This window comes from Panulirus ornatus, chromosome 17 (assembly GCF_036320965.1).
Source record: "Panulirus ornatus isolate Po-2019 chromosome 17, ASM3632096v1, whole genome shotgun sequence".
Taxonomy (NCBI): Eukaryota; Metazoa; Arthropoda; class Malacostraca; order Decapoda; family Palinuridae; genus Panulirus; species Panulirus ornatus.
This window is the reverse complement of record NC_092240.1, coordinates 15,082,580-15,105,406: the sequence shown is the minus strand read 5'-3', so window position 1 is coordinate 15,105,406 and position 22,827 is coordinate 15,082,580.

Sequence of the window (22,827 nt, the reverse complement as noted above, 5' to 3'; positions counted from 1 at the left end):
CGACTCCTTCTGTGACTCACAAACGTAGATGTCATCAATTCTCGACTCCTTCCGTGACTCACAAACTAGATGTCGTCAATTCTCGACTCCTTCTGTGACTCACAAACGTAGATGTCATCAATTCTCGACTCCTTCTGTGACTCACAAACATAGATGTCATCAATTCTCGACTCCTTCTGTGACTCACAAACATAGATGTCATCAATTCTCGACTCCTTCTGTGACTCACAAACGTAGATGTCAGCAATTCTCGACTCCTTCCGTGACTCACAAACGTAGATGTCGTCAATTCTCGACTCCTTCCGTGACTCACAAACGTAGATGTCATCAATTCTCGACTCTTCTGTGACTCAAAAACATAGATGTCATCAATTCTCGACTCCTTCTGTGACTCAAAAACATAGATGTCATCAATTCTCGACTCCTTCTGTGAATCAAAAACATAGATGTCATCAATTCTCGACTCCTTCTGTGACTCACAAACGTAGATGTCATCAATTCTCGACTCCTTCTGTGACTCACAAACGTAGATGTCGTCAATTCTCGACTCCTTCTGTGACTCACAAACGTAGATGTCGTCAATTCTCGACTCCTTCTGTGACTCACAAACGTAGATGTCGTCAATTCTCGACTCCTTCTGTGACTCAAAAACATAGATGTCATCAATTCTCGACTCCTTCTGTGACTCAAAAACATAGATGTCATCAATTCTCGACTCCTTCTGTGACTCACAAACGTAGATGTCGTCAATTCTCGACTCCTTCTGTGACTCACAAACATAGATGTCATCAATTCTCGACTCCTTCTGTGACTCACAAACTAGATGTCGTCAATTCTCGACTCCTTCCGTGACTCACAAACGTAGATGTCGTCAATTCTCGACTCCTTCCGTGACTCACAAACGTAGATGTCAGCAATTCTCGACTCCTTCCGTGACTCACAAACTAGATGTCGTCAATTCTCGACTCCTTCCGTGACTCACAAACGTAGATGTCATCAATTCTCGACTCCTTCTGTGACTCAAAAACATAGATGTCATCAATTCTCGACTCCTTCTGTGACTCACAAACGTAGATGTCATCAATTCTCGACTCCTTCTGTGACTCACAAACGTAGATGTCGTCAATTCTCGACTCCTTCTGTGACTCACAAACGTAGATGTCATCAATTCTCGACTCCTTCTGTGACTCACAAACGTAGATGTCATCAATTCTCGACTCCTTCTGTGACTCACAAACATAGATGTCATCAATTCTCGACTCTTCTGTGACTCAAAAACATAGATGTCATCAATTCTCGACTCCTTCTGTGACTCAAAAACATAGATGTCATTAAGTCTCGACTCCATCTGTGACTGAAAGCCACGGATGTCATCAATTCTCGACTCCTTCCGTGACTCACAAACGTAGATGTCGTCAATTCTCGACTCCTTCCGTGACTCACAAACGTAGATGTCATCAATTCTCGACTCCTTCTGTGACTCAAAAACATAGATGTCATCAATTCTCGACTCCTTCTGTGACTCAAAAACATAGATGTCATCAATTCTCGACTCCTTCCGTGACTCACAAACGTAGATGTCGTCAATTCTCGACTCCTTCTGTGACTCACAAACGTAGATGTCGTCAATTCTCGACTCCTTCGTGACTCACAAACGTAGATGTCATCAATTCTCGACTCCTTCTGTGACTCAAAAACATAGATGTCATCAATTCTCGACTCCTTCTGTGACTCAAAAACATAGATGTCATCAATTCTCGACTCCTTCTGTGACTCAAAAACATAGATGTCATCAATTCTCGACTCCTTCTGTGACTCACAAACGTAGATGTCGTCAATTCTCGACTCCTTCTGTGACTCAAAAACATAGATGTCATCAATTCTCGACTCCTTCTGTGACTCAAAAACATAGATGTCATCAATTCTCGACTCCTTCTGTGACTCACAAACGTAGATGTCGTCAATTCTCGACTCCTTCTGTGACTCAAAAACATAGATGTCATCAATTCTCGACTCCTTCTGTGACTCAAAAACATAGATGTCATCAATTCTCGACTCCTTCCGTGACTCACAAACGTAGATGTCGTCAATTCTCGACTCCTTCTGTGAATCAAAAACATAGATGTCATCAATTCTCGACTCCTTCCGTGACTCACAAACGTAGATGTCATCAATTCTCGACTCCTTCTGTGACTCAAAAACATAGATGTCATCAATTCTCGACTCCTTCTGTGACTCAAAAACATAGATGTCATCAATTCTCGACTCCTTCTGTGACTCAAAAACATAGATGTCATCAATTCTCGACTCCTTCTGTGACTCACAAACGTAGATGTCATCAATTCTCGACTCCTTCTGTGACTCAAAAACATAGATGTCATCAATTCTCGACTCCTTCTGTGACTCACAAACGTAGATGTCGTCAATTCTCGACTCCTTCCGTGACTCACAAACGTAGATGTCATCAATTCTCGACTCCTTCTGTGACTCACAAACGTAGATGTCATCAATTCTCGACTCCTTCTGTGACTCAAAAACATAGATGTCATCAATTCTCGACTCCTTCTGTGACTCACAAACGTAGATGTCGTCAATTCTCGACTCCTTCCGTGACTCACAAACGTAGATGTCGTCAATTCTCGACTCCTTCTGTGACTCACAAACGTAGATGTCGTCAATTCTCGACTCCTTCTGTGACTCAAAAACATAGATGTCATCAATTCTCGACTCCTTCTGTGACTCAAAAACATAGATGTCATCAATTCTCGACTCCTTCTGTGAATCAAAAACATAGATGTCATCAATTCTCGACTCCTTCTGTGACTCAAAAACATAGATGTCATCAATTCTCGACTCCTTCTGTGACTCAAAAACATAGATGTCATCAATTCTCGACTCCTTCTGTGACTCAAAAACTAGATGTCATCAATTCTCGACTCCTTCTGTGACTCAAAAACATAGATGTCATCAATTCTCGACTCCTTCTGTGACTCACAAACGTAGATGTCATCAATTCTCGACTCCTTCTGTGAACTCAAAAACATAGATGTCATCAATTCTCGACTCCTTCCGTGACTCACAAACGTAGATGTCATCAATTCTCGACTCCTTCTGTGACTCACAAACATAGATGTCATCAATTCTCGACTCCTTCTGTGACTCACAAACGTAGATGTCATCAATTCTCGACTCCTTCTGTGACTCAAAAACATAGATGTCATCAATTCTCGACTCCTTCTGTGACTCAAAAACATAGATGTCATCAATTCTCGACTCCTTCTGTGACTCACAAACGTAGATGTCATCAATTCTCGACTCCTTCCGTGACTCACAAACTAGATGTCGTCAATTCTCGACTCCTTCCGTGACTCACAAACGTAGATGTCGTCAATTCTCGACTCCTTCCGTGACTCACAAACTAGATGTCGTCAATTCTCGACTCCTTCCGTGACTCACAAACGTAGATGTCGTCAATTCTCGACTCCTTCCGTGACTCACAAACGTAGATGTCGTCAATTCTCGACTCCTTCTGTGACTCACAAACATAGATGTCATCAATTCTCGACTCCTTCTGTGACTCACAAACATAGATGTCATCAATTCTCGACTCTTCTGTGACTCACAAACGTAGATGTCGTCAATTCTCGACTCCTTCCGTGACTCACAAACTAGATGTCGTCAATTCTCGACTCCTTCCGTGACTCACAAACTAGATGTCGTCAATTCTCGACTCCTTCCGTGACTCACAAACGTAGATGTCGTCAATTCTCGACTCCTTCTGTGACTCAAAAACATAGATGTCATCAATTCTCGACTCCTTCTGTGACTCACAAACGTAGATGTCGTCAATTCTCGACTCCTTCCGTGACTCACAAACGTAGATGTCGTCAATTCTCGACTCCTTCTGTGACTCACAAACATAGATGTCATCAATTCTCGACTCCTTCCGTGACTCACAAACGTAGATGTCGTCAATTCTCGACTCCTTCTGTGACTCAAAAACATAGATGTCATCAATTCTCGACTCCTTCTGTGACTCAAAAACATAGATGTCATCAATTCTCGACTCCTTCTGTGACTCAAAAACATAGATGTCATCAATTCTCGACTCCTTCCGTGACTCACAAACGTAGATGTCATCAATTCTCGACTCCTTCCGTGACTCACAAACGTAGATGTCATCAATTCTCGACTCCTTCCGTGACTCACAAACGTAGATGTCGTCAATTCTCGACTCCTTCTGTGACTCAAAAACATAGATGTCATCAATTCTCGACTCCTTCCGTGACTCACAAACGTAGATGTCATCAATTCTCGACTCCTTCTGTGACTCACAAACGTAGATGTCATCAATTCTCGACTCCTTCTGTGACTCAAAAACATAGATGTCATCAATTCTCGACTCCTTCCGTGACTCACAAACGTAGATGTCATCAATTCTCGACTCCTTCTGTGACTCAAAAACATAGATGTCATCAATTCTCGACTCCTTCCGTGACTCACAAACTAGATGTCGTCAATTCTCGACTCCTTCTGTGACTCACAAACGTAGATGTCATCAATTCTCGACTCCTTCCGTGACTCACAAACGTAGATGTCATCAATTCTCGACTCCTTCTGTGACTCACAAACGTAGATGTCGTCAATTCTCGACTCCTTCTGTGACTCACAAACGTAGATGTCGTCAATTCTCGACTCCTTCTGTGACTCACAAACGTAGATGTCATCAATTCTCGACTCCTTCCGTGACTCACAAACTAGATGTCGTCAATTCTCGACTCCTTCTGTGACTCACAAACGTAGATGTCGTCAATTCTCGACTCCTTCTGTGAATCAAAAACATAGATGTCATCAATTCTCGACTCCTTCTGTGACTCACAAACGTAGATGTCATCAATTCTCGACTCCTTCTGTGACTCAAAAACATAGATGTCATCAATTCTCGACTCCTTCTGTGACTCACAAACGTAGATGTCGTCAATTCTCGACTCCTTCTGTGACTCACAAACGTAGATGTCGTCAATTCTCGACTCCTTCTGTGACTCACAAACGTAGATGTCATCAATTCTCGACTCTTCTGTGACTCAAAAACATAGATGTCATCAATTCTCGACTCCTTCCGTGACTCACAAACGTAGATGTCATCAATTCTCGACTCCTTCTGTGACTCAAAAACATAGATGTCATCAATTCTCGACTCCTTCTGTGACTCACAAACGTAGATGTCATCAATTCTCGACTCCATCTGTGACTGAAAGCCACGGATGTCATCAATTCTCGACTCCTTCTGTGACTCACAAACGTAGATGTCGTCAATTCTCGACTCCTTCTGTGACTCACAAACGTAGATGTCGTCAATTCTCGACTCCTTCCGTGACTCACAAACGTAGATGTCGTCAATTCTCGACTCCTTCGTGACTCACAAACGTAGATGTCATCAATTCTCGACTCCTTCCGTGACTCACAAACGTAGATGTCGTCAATTCTCGACTCCTTCCGTGACTCACAAACTAGATGTCGTCAATTCTCGACGCCTTCTGTGACTCAAAAACATAGATGTCATCAATTCTCGACTCCTTCTGTGACTCAAAAACATAGATGTCATCAATTCTCGACTCCTTCCGTGACTCACAAACGTAGATGTCGTCAATTCTCGACTCCTTCCGTGACTCACAAACGTAGATGTCATCAATTCTCGACTCCTTCTGTGACTCAAAAACATAGATGTCATCAATTCTCGACTCCTTCTGTGACTCACAAACGTAGATGTCATCAATTCTCGACTCCTTCTGTGACTCACAAACGTAGATGTCATCAATTCTCGACTCCTTCTGTGACTCACAAACATAGATGTCATCAATTCTCAACGCTGTCTGCTACTCAGAAGCTACGAATGTCATCAATTCTCGACTCTGTGACTAAATATCATGTGTGTTAACGGCTATTGATGCTTCACGAGAGAAATTCTCGTTCAGCTTTTGATTAAGGGAAATGAAAGCAGCTACTGCAATCAAATTTTCGGCTGTCGTCAATGAAAGCAGTCGTTGATGTCGTGTTCCTTTCTTAGTTCTCGTCTGTAAAACCACCAATGAAACCCCTAGATGTAGTTAGTGAAACCTTTAGAAATTCATATTTCAAACCTCCCACTCGTCATGAAGGGAAGCCTCAAGTCATCAACAGAAGTCTCGACAGTCATCAATGGAACTCTTGACAGCCATCATCACTAGAACTCTGTAGTATAACCATCAATGAACTCAGACGGTTAGCAACGAATCTCTCACTAGTCGCCTGTGGAACCTCTGAGAGTCATCAATGGAACCTCTGAGAGTCATCGATGGAACCCCTGAGAGTCATCGATGGAACCCCTGAGAGTCATCGATGGAACCCCTGAGAGTCATCGATGGAACCCCTGAGAGTCGTCAATGGAACCCCTGAGAGTCGTCAATGGAACCCCTGAGAGTCGTCAATGGAACCCCTGAGAGTCGTCAATGGCACCCCTGAGAGTCGTCAATGGAACCCCTGAGAGTCATCAATGGAACCCCTGAGAGTCGTCAATGGAACCCCTCAAAGTCATCAATGAAAAAAAACCCTCTCGAGTCATCCATAAAACCCTTCATGGAACCCTCGACAAGTCATCAACGGAACCCTCCACTACCATCAATGGAAACCCTCGAGTCATCAATGAGATTCAGGGCAGCGACGTGAGAAAGAGATGAGGTTAATCCAGAACACAATGCAGGGTAAACCTGGTGTACGGAGATGAGACGTGCTTAATGGCGAGTCTGTCTCCAGCAGGAGTGTTTGTCTTGGGGAGGAGGTGGAGGAGGTGGTGGGGATGACCGCCGCTGGACCTCCGGCCCGTTAAGACAATTCTAAAATACTTCACTTTTTAAACCTAAAAGACCGGCCGTTAAGACAATCGTAAAATACTTCACATTTTAACCTAAAAGACAGACCGTTAAGACATTGTGAAATGCTTCACTTTAAACCTCAAAGATAGACCGTTAAGACAATCGTAAAATACTTCACTTTAAACGTCAAAGACAGGCCGTTAAGACATCGTGAAATACTTCACTTTAAACCTAAAAGACAGGCTGTTAAGACAATCGTAGAATACTTCACTTTTAGACCTAAAAGACAGACAATTCTAAAATACTTCACTTTAAACCTAAAAGACAGGCCGTTAAGACAATCGTAAAATACTTCACTTTTAGACCTAAAAGACAGACAATTCTAAAATACTTCACATTTAAACCTAAAAGACAGGCCGTTAAGACAATCGTAAAATACTTCACTTTAAACCTAAAAGACAGGCCGTTAAGACAATTCTAAAATACTTCACTTTAAACCTAAAAGACAGACCGTTAAGACAATCTCAAAATACCTCGCTTCAGACCCGTGAAGACAAACCTAAAATACTTCAATTCAAACCCAAAAGACAACTACAACACGGAAAAAAGGGAACTTGAGCAACATCCTACAACACTTACTGATATTCCATGTACCCTTTATAAAGCCAGAGAGCTTACAGCACTGTGTTGTAGACATATTGTACGTCACAATCTCACAGTGTAAGGAAATTAAGAGAGAAGTTATGTGAATTCCTTCGTCGATTTACACTGTATGTCGCGAAACATAACTCCAGTGTTTCCTGAATTTGTAAAAAAGGTACTCGAGAGTGAGTTCTACGAGACAGCAACCCGCCTAAACCCCCAAATATGTGAAATCGCCAAACACAACCGTAAAAAAAAAACCCACGCTTTATAGTACAATGGAACCATTTTCGAGGAATGTCAAATACAAACCCAGCACACACAGCCTTAGGAAACCTCAGAACCCCATCATTCTACACGACAACCTCTCTTCGGGAATGTCAAATACAAACCCACTACAGGAACCCTAGAACCCCATCATTCTACAGGACAACCTCTCTCTCCAGGAACGTCAAATACACACACACACCATAGAACTTCAGAACCCCATCATTCTACAAACACAGTCAAACCCTCTCAAGAATTGTCCGACACGACTCCCATACATCCCCATGAGAAAGCTGACTGGGACTACCTCATTGTATGGGAAACCAAGATTTCTCTCTCTACATTCGGGCCGTATTCCCTCATTAGCTCTACGATGGTAATACGGTCCGTCTACAGCATAATGCCCCCAGAGGCAAGCTCGCATAGCGGCAGGTGATCTACGAGGGAGTAATGGAGATCGAAAGTTGTGGTGATTGGCCAGGTCGACTGTGGGATCATTTTCCCTCTTTTACTGAGAGAGAGAGAGAGAGAGAGAGAGAGAGAGAGAGAGAGAGAGAGAGAGAGAGAGAGAGAGAGAATATGTTCGAAATACCCATTTATCTTAACACTGTTGTCTCCTGCTACTGTCCACAGTCAGGCGTGATACACATGATGCCACTAACATCGCATCATCATGTCTCGCTGGTCAAAATATAAGATCAAACGTTTCTGACATTTGTATACACAAATTCATGCCAAAATTATCACGACAGTGGACATCCAAGATAATGGGAAGGATGATATAACTGGCTAATCATTTCCACTCGAATTATACGATGTGTGTTCTTTACACCACCTTAGTACGTCTATATCTTTAAGCTTGATTATCTAAAGTGTTTGAATATCATCAACATTTCTCGATAAATCTTTCTTCGCTTTACATGGAGGGTTATGGATGCGTCAGAATTAGACTCCGTGTGTAAAATATTTCACCTAAATCGAGTGGATGGGGAACTCCACTCCTCCCTAACAGTAGGAGTGTGTATGTACGTTCATGTTCTCTGCCTTGAACACTCGTGCTCATCTGCTGGTGGCAAAGGATGAAATATCCGCGCTATGACCTGTGGGGCGTCTGACCTGTGACCCTCCCCACCTCCTCTTCAAACCAAAGTCGTGAGGGACGAGACTTTCAAAAGAAGTCGGGCTTTAAGAGCTCTGTTGAACGACCGACGTGACTGAAAGAACTCAAAATGCAGAGTAAACCAGGGGAAAAAAAGAGGTCATAAAGGAAGCCCCCCTGCGGGTCTTTTGATTTCCCTCGAGGAGTGAGAACAGGTCCAGGAGGGTACAATAGTGGCTGTAAACATGGATGAGTAGGGAGGAGGAGGAGGAGGAGGAGGAGGAGGATTATACCTCGCATCGAGTCTGCCTCTGATTCCTGTGCAGGTGTTGGTGGAATTGCAGTTATTGTGGTGTCTTTTTGCTCTGATGCGCTGCTTGTCTTTCGTGGTATGAACCGTACGGAAGAATATATATATATATATATATATATATATATATATATATATATATATATATATATATATATATATATATATATATATATGAGACTACTTAATACCTTAGTACATTCTCTAGCCAGCTGGTGGACCTGCATCAAACGTATCGTCTGATATTCATCTATAGACTTGTATATAACCTTAACTGCAAGCTCCTGGTATCCAAGATCTTGTATCATTGAAGCAACATTCAGCATCTGTGGATAAAGCGAGAAAGGAGAGAAATAAAAGGTATTCCTCAGAGGTATATTAGGATCAACAAGTCTAGGATATGTTCGAGGTGGTAGGTAAATGCGAGTGTGACCAGTATCTTGTGAAAGTGTGAAGTCGTACTATTAAGCACTTCAAAGGAAAAGAGGTCGTAGGAAAGAGGGTTCATCAACGGTTTTCGTATGTCTATTGTTTTGTTTTCGACGCTAAACCTTTTGGTTCTCGAATGCTAAAGCTAAATGGTTTTCGTCGACCAAATCGACGTATTTCGAGTACTTATGACAACGGAAGTATCAAGTCACGAACGCTGTTCTTTTAGGTGAGCTGACCTAAAAATGTAATTACCTTCCACTTTCCTCCAGTCATCTGTGATCTCCCTTTACCATTCGTCCAGATAGCCATCACCAGCCTCTACTACCGGCCGTAGGAACTCTCTCTCTCTCTCTCTCTCTCTCTCTCTCTCTCTCCTTCATCGTCCAGGCTCCTCCAGCGACCCAGTCAGTAGTCTGCCGGCACCGCTCACTGAACTTCATTCAGTCTGAGGTTCCGCTTCAGAGCGGGTTTTGATGGGAGGGTAATTGCTCAACGTAGGTCTGTACCTGATGATGTGCAGAGGGAGGGAGAGGAGAGAGTGTGGACATTGTCAGTATGAGAGTGAATTCTGCTGGATTATCTAATATATATATATATATATATATATATATATATATATATATATATATATATATATATATATATATATATATATATTGCATTAGTTAACAATGATACGCGAGATCTAGTATTTGCTGATGACCACGGGGTACAGTCTCGTCAGGGAAATTCTATATCTGAAGGAATCCAACTCTCCCTGCTACTGGAAGAAGCGCAACCTTACGTACTCTTAAATAGTGGTCCTCGGGTAATTGTGAATAGATAGATAAGAAAAAATGATAGATGTATCCTCGTAGGATTAATGCCTTTTGACTTGGTTAGTACCTCTTCTTCATGTTGTTCATGCACACTGATACTACACTTTATCAAACGCTGCAAGTGTATGCAAATTGATCTGCATGACATCGGACACCTGTGTGTGAAGGTGTCGAATGGTGGTGTTGGTTGGTTGGGGTTGGTTGGGGTGGAGGGTTTGATCCTCTCATGGGAGCGTGAAAAGGCGGGTCTTTTAACATACCTAACCCTTGCCTAGCGTGGGTCTTGGCGTATATAACTATTCCCCAACATGGATCTTAAGGATCTTATACATCAAAGAAATACAAAGGAATTCAAACATCAACAGACCATCTGGGTCCTCTCGAGGCTGTTTGTGATAGTGGAGGAGACCTGGAACTCGCTAGTTAGTGTGGTTAGAAGCAGGAAGACATACGAGTGATTCAAAAATAAAAAGAAAAAAAAGGTCTGCAATTATCAGTGTGGCTAAGGAGACGAAAATACTGTTACTCTTGGACTTACAGCGACATATTTATCGTCTATGTATAACGTATCTACTGCTTGGAGCCTTTCTGACTGGTAGATCACTCTATATGTTAACCATCTGATTGAAGAAAGGAATTACTGTGCCTAATTCGAGGCAGAACGCTGCCTCACGAGTTTGTACGTAATGGGTTATTCTCATCATGGATCTCAAGCTAAAGGAGTCCATCATTCCCTTCTACTGAATGTAGCGTAGCCTCGGGACCTGGTTAAGGAGGTCCTTCCTTGTGTTTGTAATTCTAATGAGTTTGATAATAGCGATAATAATGCAGTAATGGTAATAATGATTATGATATTGATAATTGTAATGATCTTTTGATCAGTAATAATAACGTGCACTTACAAATGAACAATTACAAACATACTTGAAAATGAGGAAAAACTTCAAGTTCTGGGAACTGGAAATCCTATGTATTTGTTTAGAGAAAATAAGTCAAACTGATTTAGGGAAAAAGAAAAATGGGAAGATAGATCATATGTGATCATCTGGTCTGCCTCTTGACATTTTCTAACTCGACAGATGTAAAGTGGAGTGGAAAGCCTCAGCCAGAATCGAGGAACTGGCCACCAAAGGCCAAAGTCTTCATACACACAGTGATGTTATCGGCTCATTATCTTCTCTCATTATTCGCTCGACGTGGCCCCAGGTTAATAGGTAGACAAAGAAGAACACGGAGCATATGCTGAGGGGATCTGGGTGAGAATGGTACACCATGTGATACACATTGAACCGAAGAGGCTGAGACTCATGCTCACTTTGTGGAACATGATAAGGGTGGATTGAGCTGCACTTGTCTGCCCGGCCCCCGCATATGATCTCTGTCTGTCTTTGTCTCTCTCTCTCTCTCTCTCTCTCTCTCTCTCTCTCTCTCTCTCTCTCTCTCAGGACTGGTAGTAATATATTCTTAACGTGCAAGAACTTTGTTCGATGTGAGGCTGACGTGTTTCCTTTCGGTAGCGTACATTAGTCTGTCTTGAGTTCTGTGAGAAGGGAAGGTACGATAAGATACAATATCAAAGTATCTTGGTACAATATTCACAATGGTGCTGTTACCTTAGCTAATCTGTGTGGGTGGTTGGGTGTCTGTCCTCGTCTCTGATATACACTTCCATCACACTTACGACGGTATAAACAATCGTACTCCTCATCTATTTCAAATGTCCTTTTATTTCCTATATTCTCTTTAACCATCCTTTCCTCTAGCCCTGCCTCTCTCCCTCGCTATCCTTCCCATATCATCATCCAACTCCCTTTTTCTTGCAACACCGCCTTGTCTTCTCTATCCCCCTCTCCCTCCTTCATCCTCCTCCTCCTCTTCATATTCCCCCTCCTCCTCCTCCTTCCTTTTCTCTTCCTCCTCATCCCCTTTCTTCTCCTCCTCCCCCGTTGGAGCCTGGGTGTTAGATCTGCCTCGTCATCGCTTGGAAATACGTCCAGACCTTAGCATGTCTGAAGCTCATGTTCTGGCTGCTCGCGTGTGTTTAGACTCCAAATGGAGTGAGGCAATTTCATGAACTTTACAACCTTTTCCACCAAGGGTTCCCCGTGTGAATGGCTCTATAGAGAAAATTAGATTTCCTCTTTCTGTTTGTTTCTCTCTCTCTCTCTCTCTCTCTCTCTCTCTCTCTCTCTCTCTCTCTCTCTCTCTCTCTCTCTCTGCGAGGTAATATCTTAGTGGCTTAACAATGTATCTGGTCCATATGTCTGTTAACAGGTATGTATTCTGAGCGCCTTTTGTTCATGCGTTCTCAGATTGGGGTACATCTGCTTACACACACGCACACACACACACACACACACACACACATATATATATATATATATATATATATATATATATATATATATATATATATATAATGTATAGAATGTCCTCAACAGGAAAGATTCGAGCCCCTGGCACTTGTGTGACAGAAAGAAGCACTAACTAATCTCACATCAGTACACAGATAAATGACTATTCGATTACAAGTAATCGAATCTGTATTCAATCATATCTTCCAATTTGAAAATATGTCGATCACCGAGTGACCGACGCTTGTGCTTATAACAAGAGAGTTCCCAGTGACACCTGGTAGAACTGGGAACATATCTACCACACCTGGTTTGTGTGTATATATATATATATATGTATATATATATATATATATATATATATATATATATATATATATATATATATATATATATATACTTTGTGGTGATTTCTTCGTAATCTTTTTCTTTCAGATCACTTCGTCTTTTCGGTAATGGTGATATGGAGATTTTCAATAGGGGAAAGGACAGACGAGAGAGAGAGAGAGAGAGAGAGAGAGAGAGAGAGAGAGAGAGAGAGAGAGAGAGAGAGAACGATGTGGGAGTAAGAGGTATGACTATTGCATGCCCAGAGTATTGCGGATGATCGCCACTATAGATCCTGTATCGTATTATAACAAAATAGACGATATTCTATCATCGCAACCAATGACATCACACGCCTATGTATATAACTGTCCATGTCTGTCAGTGTTATGACATCATATTTAGAGATGCCTTTACCAAATCATTGTATTGAATCATGGCTCCATCTGTGTGTGTACGTCTGATTTAGCATTGATACCTAGTCTGAATTAGGCTGCTGTATGTAATGCCTTCAATCCATGTTGTTACATGGAGTGATAATTCACATGTGTATTAAATCATATGTAGTGAAGCATTCCTCGTACATTACGATGTAGGTGATGACACATTATGTCCGAAGTGCATTAACTTTATAGTGATATCTTATGTCTGTGTTTCGTTATCGCGTGTAATGATATCATACGTTCGGAGTATGCCTCAATATGAATATCATCATTTGAAGCTATTTCGACAGAGTATGTATCAATATCTTGCGCTATTTGAACCTATTTCGATAATGTATCAATTTGCGTTCATATTGCTCTTTATACTTTCTGATATCAGGCGTTTTGATATCTTCGTTCATCATGTTATCATGTACAGTCATACATTACGTCCAAACGATATCCTATACAATGATATCATACGTGTATATATTTCTCTCATATATCACATTATCTTGACTCTATACAAGACGCAAACTTATACAGTATAACATATCTTGATATCTTGAGTGACATGAAACGATTCATGAACCCTAATGATATATCGGTTCACAAAATACGTTCTATTGCTATATTGATATAAATTCTATAACATGAAATGATTTTTGGTACACAGCAATGACAGATTACGTTATGCACACTTTCATCCATATCCGAGTATACCTTTTGTCTGTATATGTACCGGTCTATAGTCACAAACACATATACACACGTATACACGTATGTAAATTACATGTATATACACTCGTATAAGACAGGAGCATTCACTTGGGCAACGGACAGACAAACAAAATGAGTGACGGAATGTTGGACAGACTTGTAGACGCACACCCACCTGTACATGTATATGTACGCATGTTCGCACATACCCTTGTACACACACATGTATATAAATACATACATACACGCACATACACGCACACACACACACACACACACACACACACACACACACGCATTAGTTGATGTGATAACATGGTTGCCAAACCCGTAGTGAAGATTACTACTTACTGTCCCGTTGAAGTCTATAAAACGCCAAGTGGAAATTAAAATTACTATCGCCACGTCAGAAGGATTTAAAACGGTGATGGTATCCAGAAGACATGGGGATTCTATTCAATTGATGCTAATTGTTTATAAGGGAATACATCTCTTAAATTGCTGCTTAAAGTATCGATACTTCAGGAGAATCGAGATAAATTTCAGATATTTCTCGAGATTTTCCCGTCTATAGAATATCTTGCTTTGAAATGTTCTGAAACTACTAGATAGATTGGTATGCTTCCTAGATGGATTCGTGGTTCCAATCGACTAGCTTCATACTGATTGAAAGTAGGAATCCTTTATATCGTCTGTCGTAATTTAGCGAGGGTGAAAAACCTGCGAATGTGAGTTTTTTCCCGGGAGAGAGAAAAAAAAAAAATGTATTTACCTTCAGTTCCTGGCATTTAGGCCGATTTTGTCTTGCTGTTCTCCATGTATAATTTGCTTATGTCCAGAAATTCTCATGAGTTTTATCCTCATTTTGCCATAAATGTTTATGTAAAATGTCTATAAATCTAAGAATACAATCGTCGCTTGGAAGAATATCAATGATAACTTCCATTTTTTTTTTTTTGGCAAGACGAAAGTTATATTTCCGCGGTCATTATTAGTCTGTCTCATAAACTGAAGGAACTTAGTCGACTGACAACTTATTTACTGATAGATCCGTACCTACAGACTGGTGACTGTCTTGTCCTGTCTGTAAAGATAACACACAACCAGCACATATGTACTAAAAGATGTCAAACTACCTAGTACCGTCTATAAAGATAATAGTCCAGTGCCTTACTTCATGATTTACATTACTATCTCGTTCTGTCTGAAGACATCACCCACAACCAACATTTCCATACATAAAGACGTGTTTGTATAAGTATCTGGTCTGTCTATGAAGATCCCTCACACCTGCCTCTGCATTACCCACCTGAACTCTAGCTCCTTCCCTACAGATGTTAATAGATGTCATGATGGTCAACATCTTTGCCCCCATGGCAACGGCTGACCCAGAGAGAGAGAGAGAGAGAGAGAGAGAGAGAGAGAGAGAGAGAGAGAGAGAGAGAGAGAGAGAGAGAGAGAGGCACAGACTTCCACACGTCGTGAGGAGACACGAAAACATTCTTTTTTTGTCTTATGGCAGGGTGGGGGGAGGATGACTCGAGCACACGCAGCCGGGGCATTGTGACTACAGCGAGAGAAATAAACGTGAGCAAAGATCTTGAGATGGTGCCAGTTTCACCAGGGAGGCTGGGAATACCGGAGATCTGCTGACGTAAAGTGGGATGGAAGAGGCACGTTGCCTACTTGCTGGGACATATCGTCCAGGCAATTACTTGTGCAGAAATGTTTGCTTTACTTGAGTTGGCTTTTATCACGGCATATTCTTGACTGATAGGCTGTGGTTGTGTTGGGTGTTCGTCTTCCTCCACATACAACTATCATCACGTGTAACTTGCACGATATTTCGTTTCTGACTTGAGGATTTTTGCTGTAGTTGAGCGCTACGCGCTGAACCCCCACTTGGTGGAATAGTCTCGTCATAGGTACTTGAGGGTTGGTAGGTTCTCTCTCTCTCTCTCTCTCTCTCTCTCTCTCTCTCTCTCTCTCTCCCTCGCAAAATTTCGCAGTAAGTGCTCGTAAATCAATACTCTGTCAGTCTCTTACATTGATACAACAATCTCAGAAGCATAAAAGACAAAGTTTTCTTTACCTTTGCCGCCCGCTCCCTCCCCCACGAGTTTGTACTTTCCTATAATTCGCGAGTCACTGGAGCCAGAAGACAATCAGACTGCACCCAGAAGGCAATCAGAACCATGAGAACTCGGTTTCAACTCTATCAGTAGAAAGAAAAAAAAGGAATACAGTTAATAAGCCAACATTTCAGGAGGTGTATCAGTTGATGCAATAATAGCAGATGAATAGATGGATAGATTATACGTAGTAGTATATCAATAGATCTAGAATAGATTGCGACACAGCGAGGTGTGCTTCTCTGATGGTCTTAGCAGTGGAGTGTTTGGTGTGGAGGTCAATGACTTGCACAGCTTGAGTTTGATGACTGAAAGCTTTAGTACGATGACTAATAGGATGAGTACTTGACTGACAAGCTTGAGTTCGATGTATGGTGGCCTGATCACGGTGACTGATAGTGGGAGGTCGATGACTGACAGCTTGAACTCAATGACCGACAGCTTGAGTATAAGGACTAAGATCTTGATCACCACGACTTAAAGCTTGATTACGAAGACTGACTGCTTGAGTACGATAACCTTCAGCTTGAGTATACGACGACTTGAGAATTTGAGGTGGATAACTGCTCAGCATCTACCTCACATTGTGGACTATGACTAAGATCCTTATCTTGAACCATGAGATAATGATAACTTTAACCCTCTTATCATTCCCCCACAAGTCTAATATTTCCCCCCAACCCCTTTCGAACAGCTTGGTACATAACGTGTAGACACAATGCTCCTCCGGTCGGATGAACGTAGCGCATTTTCTTTCGGCATTACGTTACGAGAATCGATCCTACCGCATTACTGTCGCATAACATTACCGCAGGACGCACTTGAATGATTCCGAATACCGCAGAATGATCGCTTGCGGTATCATTTTGTGAATGCAACCTTCATACAGGGGTTACGTCAGGATCTGAAACGCATTCTGAGGTATGAATACCGCTAGAATGTGGAGGGGCTAGCTGGAACAATAGTAGTAGTAGTAGTAGTAGAAGAGGCAGTGGTAGCAGAAATAGTAGTGGTAGCAGTAGGAACAATAGTAGTAGTAGTAGTAGTAGTAGTAGTAGTAGTAGTAGTAGTAGTAGTAGTAGTAGTAGTAGTAGTAGTAGTAGTAGTAGTAGTAGAAGAGCAGTGGTAGCAGAAATAGTAGTGGTAGCAGTAGGAACAATAGTAGTAGTAGTAGTAGTAGTAGTAGTAGTAGTAGTAGTAGTAGTAGTAGTAGTAGTAGTAGTAGTAGTAGTAGTAGTAGTAGTAGTAGTAGTAGTAGTAGTAGTAGTAGTAGTAGTAGTAGTAGTAGTAGTAGTAGTAGTAGTAGTAGTAGTAGTAGTAGTAGTAGTAGTAGTAGTAGTAGTAGTAGTAGTAGTAGTAGTAGTAGTAGTAGTAGTAGTAGTAGTAGTAGTAGTAGTAGTAGTAGTAGTAGTAGTAGTAGTAGTAGTAGTAGTAGTAGTAGTAGTAGTAGTAGTAGTAGTAGTAGTAGTAGTAGTAGTAGTAGTAGTAGTAGTAGTAGTAGTAGTAGTAGTAGTAGTAGTAGTAGTAGTAGTAGTAGTAGTAGTAGTAGTAGTAGTAGTAGTAGTAGTAGTAGTAGTAGTAGTAGTAGTAGTAGTAGTAGTAGTAGTAGTAGTAGTAGTAGTAGTAGTAGTAGTAGTAGTAGTAGTAGTAGTAGTAGTAGTAGTAGTAGTAGTAGTAGTAGTAGTAGTAGTAGTAGTAGTAGTAGTAGTAGTAGTAGTAGTAGTAGTAGTAGTAGTAGTAGTAGTAGTAGTAGTAGTAGTAGTAGTAGTAGTAGTAGTAGTAGTAGTAGTAGTAGTAGTAGTAGTAGTAGTAGTAGTAGTAGTAGTAGTAGTAGTAGTAGTAGTAGTAGTAGTAGTAGTAGTAGTAGTAGTAGTAGTAGTAGTAGTAGTAGTAGTAGTAGTAGTAGTAGTAGTAGTAGTAGTAGTAGTAGTAGTAGTAGTAGTAGTAGTAGTAGTAGTAGTAGTAGTAGTAGTAGTAGTAGTAGTAGTAGTAGTAGTAGTAGTAGTAGTAGTAGTAGTAGTAGTAGTAGTAGTAGTAGTAGTAGTAGTAGTAGTAGTAGTAGTAGTAGTAGTAGTAGTAGTAGTAGTAGTAGTAGTAGTAGTAGTAGTAGTAGTAGTAGTAGTAGTAGTAGTAGTAGTAGTAGTAGTAGTAGTAGTAGTAGTAGTAGTAGTAGTAGTAGTAGTAGTAGTAGTAGTAGTAGTAGTAGTAGTAGTAGTAGTAGTAGTAGTAGTAGTAGTAGTAGTAGTAGTAGTAGTAGTAGTAGTAGTAGTAGTAGTAGTAGTAGTAGTAGTAGTAGTAGTAGTAGTAGTAGTAGTAGTAGTAGTAGTAGTAGTAGTAGTAGTAGTAGTAGTAGTAGTAGTAGTAGTAGTAGTAGTAGTAGTAGTAGTAGTAGTAGTAGTAGTAGTAGTAGTAGTAGTAGTAGTAGTAGTAGTAGTAGTAGTAGTAGTAGTAGTAGTAGTAGTAGTAGTAGTAGTAGTAGTAGTAGTAGTAGTAGTAGTAGTAGTAGTAGTAGTAGTAGTAGTAGTAGTAGTAGTAGTAGTAGTAGTAGTAGTAGTAGTAGTAGTAGTAGTAGTAGTAGTAGTAGTAGTAGTAGTAGTAGTAGTAGTAGTAGTAGTAGTAGTAGTAGTAGTAGTAGTAGTAGTAGTAGTAGTAGTAGTAGTAGTAGTAGTAGTAGTAGTAGTAGTAGTAGTAGTAGTAGTAGTAGTAGTAGTAGTAGTAGTAGTAGTAGTAGTAGTAGTAGTAGTAGTAGTAGTAGTAGTAGTAGTAGTAGTAGTAGTAGTAGTAGTAGTAGTAGTAGTAGTAGTAGTAGTAGTAGTAGTAGTAGTAGTAGTAGTAGTAGTAGTAGTAGTAGTAGTAGTAGTAGTAGTAGTAGTAGTAGTAGTAGTAGTAGTAGTAGTAGTAGTAGTAGTAGTAGTAGTAGTAGTAGTAGTAGTAGTAGTAGTAGTAGTAGTAGTAGTAGTAGTAGTAGTAGTAGTAGTAGTAGTAGTAGTAGTAGTAGTAGTAGTAGTAGTAGTAGTAGTAGTAGTAGTAGTAGTAGTAGTAGTAGTAGTAGTAGTAGTAGTAGTAGTAGTAGTAGTAGTAGTAGTAGTAGTAGTAGTAGTAGTAGTAGTAGTAGTAGTAGTAGTAGTAGTAGTAGTAGTAGTAGTAGTAGTAGTAGTAGTAGTAGTAGTAGTAGTAGTAGTAGTAGTAGTAGTAGTAGTAGTAGTAGTAGTAGTAGTAGTAGTAGTAGTAGTAGTAGTAGTAGTAGTAGTAGTAGTAGTAGTAGTAGTAGTAGTAGTAGTAGTAGTAGTAGTAGTAGTAGTAGTAGTAGTAGTAGTAGTAGTAGTAGTAGTAGTAGTAGTAGTAGTAGTAGTAGTAGTAGTAGTAGTAGTAGTAGTAGTAGTAGTAGTAGTAGTAGTAGTAGTAGTAGTAGTAGTAGTAGTAGTAGTAGTAGTAGTAGTAGTAGTAGTAGTAGTAGTAGTAGTAGTAGTAGTAGTAGTAGTAGTAGTAGTAGTAGTAGTAGTAGTAGTAGTAGTAGTAGTAGTAGTAGTAGTAGTAGTAGTAGTAGTAGTAGTAGTAGTAGTAGTAGTAGTAGTAGTAGTAGTAGTAGTAGTAGTAGTAGTAGTAGTAGTAGTAGTAGTAGTAGTAGTAGTAGTAGTAGTAGTAGTAGTAGTAGTAGTAGTAGTAGTAGTAGTAGTAGTAGTAGTAGTAGTAGTAGTAGTAGTAGTAGTAGTAGTAGTAGTAGTAGTAGTAGTAGTAGTAGTAGTAGTAGTAGTAGTAGTAGTAGTAGTAGTAGTAGTAGTAGTAGTAGTAGTAGTAGTAGTAGTAGTAGTAGTAGTAGTAGTAGTAGTAGTAGTAGTAGTAGTAGTAGTAGTAGTAGTAGTAGTAGTAGTAGTAGTAGTAGTAGTAGTAGTAGTAGTAGTAGTAGTAGTAGTAGTAGTAGTAGTAGTAGTAGTAGTAGTAGTAGTAGTAGTAGTAGTAGTAGTAGTAGTAGTAGTAGTAGTAGTAGTAGTAGTAGTAGTAGTAGTAGTAGTAGTAGTAGTAGTAGTAGTAGTAGTAGTAGTAGTAGTAGTAGTAGTAGTAGTAGTAGTAGTAGTAGTAGTAGTAGTAGTAGTAGTAGTAGTAGTAGTAGTAGTAGTAGTAGTAGTAGTAGTAGTAGTAGTAGTAGTAGTAGTAGTAGTAGTAGTAGTAGTAGTAGTAGTAGTAGTAGTAGTAGTAGTAGTAGTAGTAGTAGTAGTAGTAGTAGTAGTAGTAGTAGAAGAGTTCAGCTTCCTCGTGACTGTCTGGTTGTCCCTCTTTCTTTCTAACTCTGTCTGTGTCTATCTCTGTCTGTCTGTCTGTCTCTCTCTCTCTCTCTCTCTCTCTCTCTCTCTCTCTCTCTCTCTCTCTCTGTTGGGGTGTGTATGGGTGTACGTGTGTGTGTGTGCGCGCGCGTGTGCGCGCGCCTTCTCGTCTCTGGTTTCTCTGTAATTACTCGTATTGTATCTGTTGTATTATAGAATACAGGTTACTACTGCATGTCTGTTTTATCATGGGTTGTCTCCTTCCCAAAGTCGCCTTCTCATTTTTTTTCGTGTTTTTTTTCTTCCCTCTTTTGAGTCTCAATTTCATTAATCACTTTGTGTAAACATCCATGTACTATCTACTCCCACAATACGTACGACACTGAAGCTCCCGGATCACGCAGGCTTATGATAATATTCCTAACCAAAATCAATCATAACTGCAAGGACTTGATAGCTTTTGAAAGGATCCAGTAGTCTGTTGCTGTTGGCAATTGGCTGTATTGTTTACATTCCTGTGTGAGTTTCATGTGGGTGGCATTACCGTACTCCGCCCGCTTGTGACGACGCAGCAGGTGGAGAGTTCTCCTTCGGCAAGGTTGTATCGTCAGGAGGACTATCTCGTCGAAGTACTTCTCACTCCAGAGGTGTCCATCCTTTCCCTGCTACTGATTGTAGTGTGGCCTTTGAAGTTTCCTAGATCCTTGATGTTTCTTGCTTCGACAAGACCTCGCCTGAAATGGTTGATAAATGAAAACGTAATAGACCATTCAAAGATACAAACGTAATCTATCAATTGATGACATTAGTGTAATCGACGACTCGTATTACGAATGTAATCTATGAGCCATGCTACAAAAGAAATCGATGATCTATGATGCGAATGGAATCGGCGATCCAAAGTACAAATGTAATCGGTGATTGAAAATACAAAGGTAATTGGCGAGTCACAATACAAATGTAATCGATGATTCATTACATGTATATAATCGGAGAATGTGATGCAATCGACGACTCTCAATACAAACGTAATCGATTAATTCATAACACAAATGTAATCGGTGATTCGCAACACAAATGTGATGGCGTAATACTCGTGGAGGTTGGCGTATTGGCGTAGGTCCGTCTGAGACAAGTGATTATCAATGACGTTAAGAAATTCCTTTTCCTTTCGTACCTGTTCGCTGTTTCTCGCGGTAGCGAGGGAGCTCCAGGAACAGAGGAAGAAAGGCCACATTCCTAGCTGTCATGTGCAATGCACCGAAACCACAGCTCTCTATCCACATCCAGGCCCCACAGACCTTTTCCATGGTTTACCCTGGACGCTTCACATGCCCTGGTTCAGTCCAGTGACAGCACAATGATAAGAAACACGTAAGCATCGAAAAGTGTCGAGAAATACATATGTCTTTATGTGACACAAGATCTCTGTTCTGTTACGGAAGATAGTGAATTGCAATAGACAGAATATTCACTTAAGGATGATAATCTCCCTCCTAGCCACCCCTGATTCGTCTTTACTGTTACCCCGATAGGCATATATGTTATCTGACCTCTTCCCTGATCACAAGGAACCTCGAAAGTGATCCAGTGGTCTATTTCTATCTGCATTCCTTCGAATTCCTTTGTATTTCTTAGAGCATCGCCTTCAGTCATGGACACACAGGATTGGGAACGCATATCAGAGACGTATTGATATGGCTATTCTACATCGTGGCGCAAAATGGAAACTAATGTTAAACGTATTGGTAAAGTTGTCGATCAACAGCTAACGATATTCAACAATAGATGTTAATCAGCTGATCACATAGAGCTCATGATACTTTGTCTAATAACTATGTGCGATCAATAGCAAAATTAATAGCCAATGTGTTAGTTCAACTATGCTATCTGAGCCCCTGGCTGATGATCTGGTACTAGGCAATGTAGCGAGACAGTAATATGACATTTATCCAGACTGTGTGATCCCTCAAGCGTCTCCAAGAACTGGTACTCAAACTAGGGCCCGCGTGTGATGTAGTGGGTGCAGGTCACGCGCCGCTGGATGCGACACTTCACCACGGCGGCAACAGCTCAGGCGAATGTCATGCCTTCGTCAGTCACTCATGAGAACAAAGCTTCAAGCAAAAAAAAAGAAAAAAAAAAAATTACATGTGAACTATTTATGCATGCTCGCGCACAGATACACACA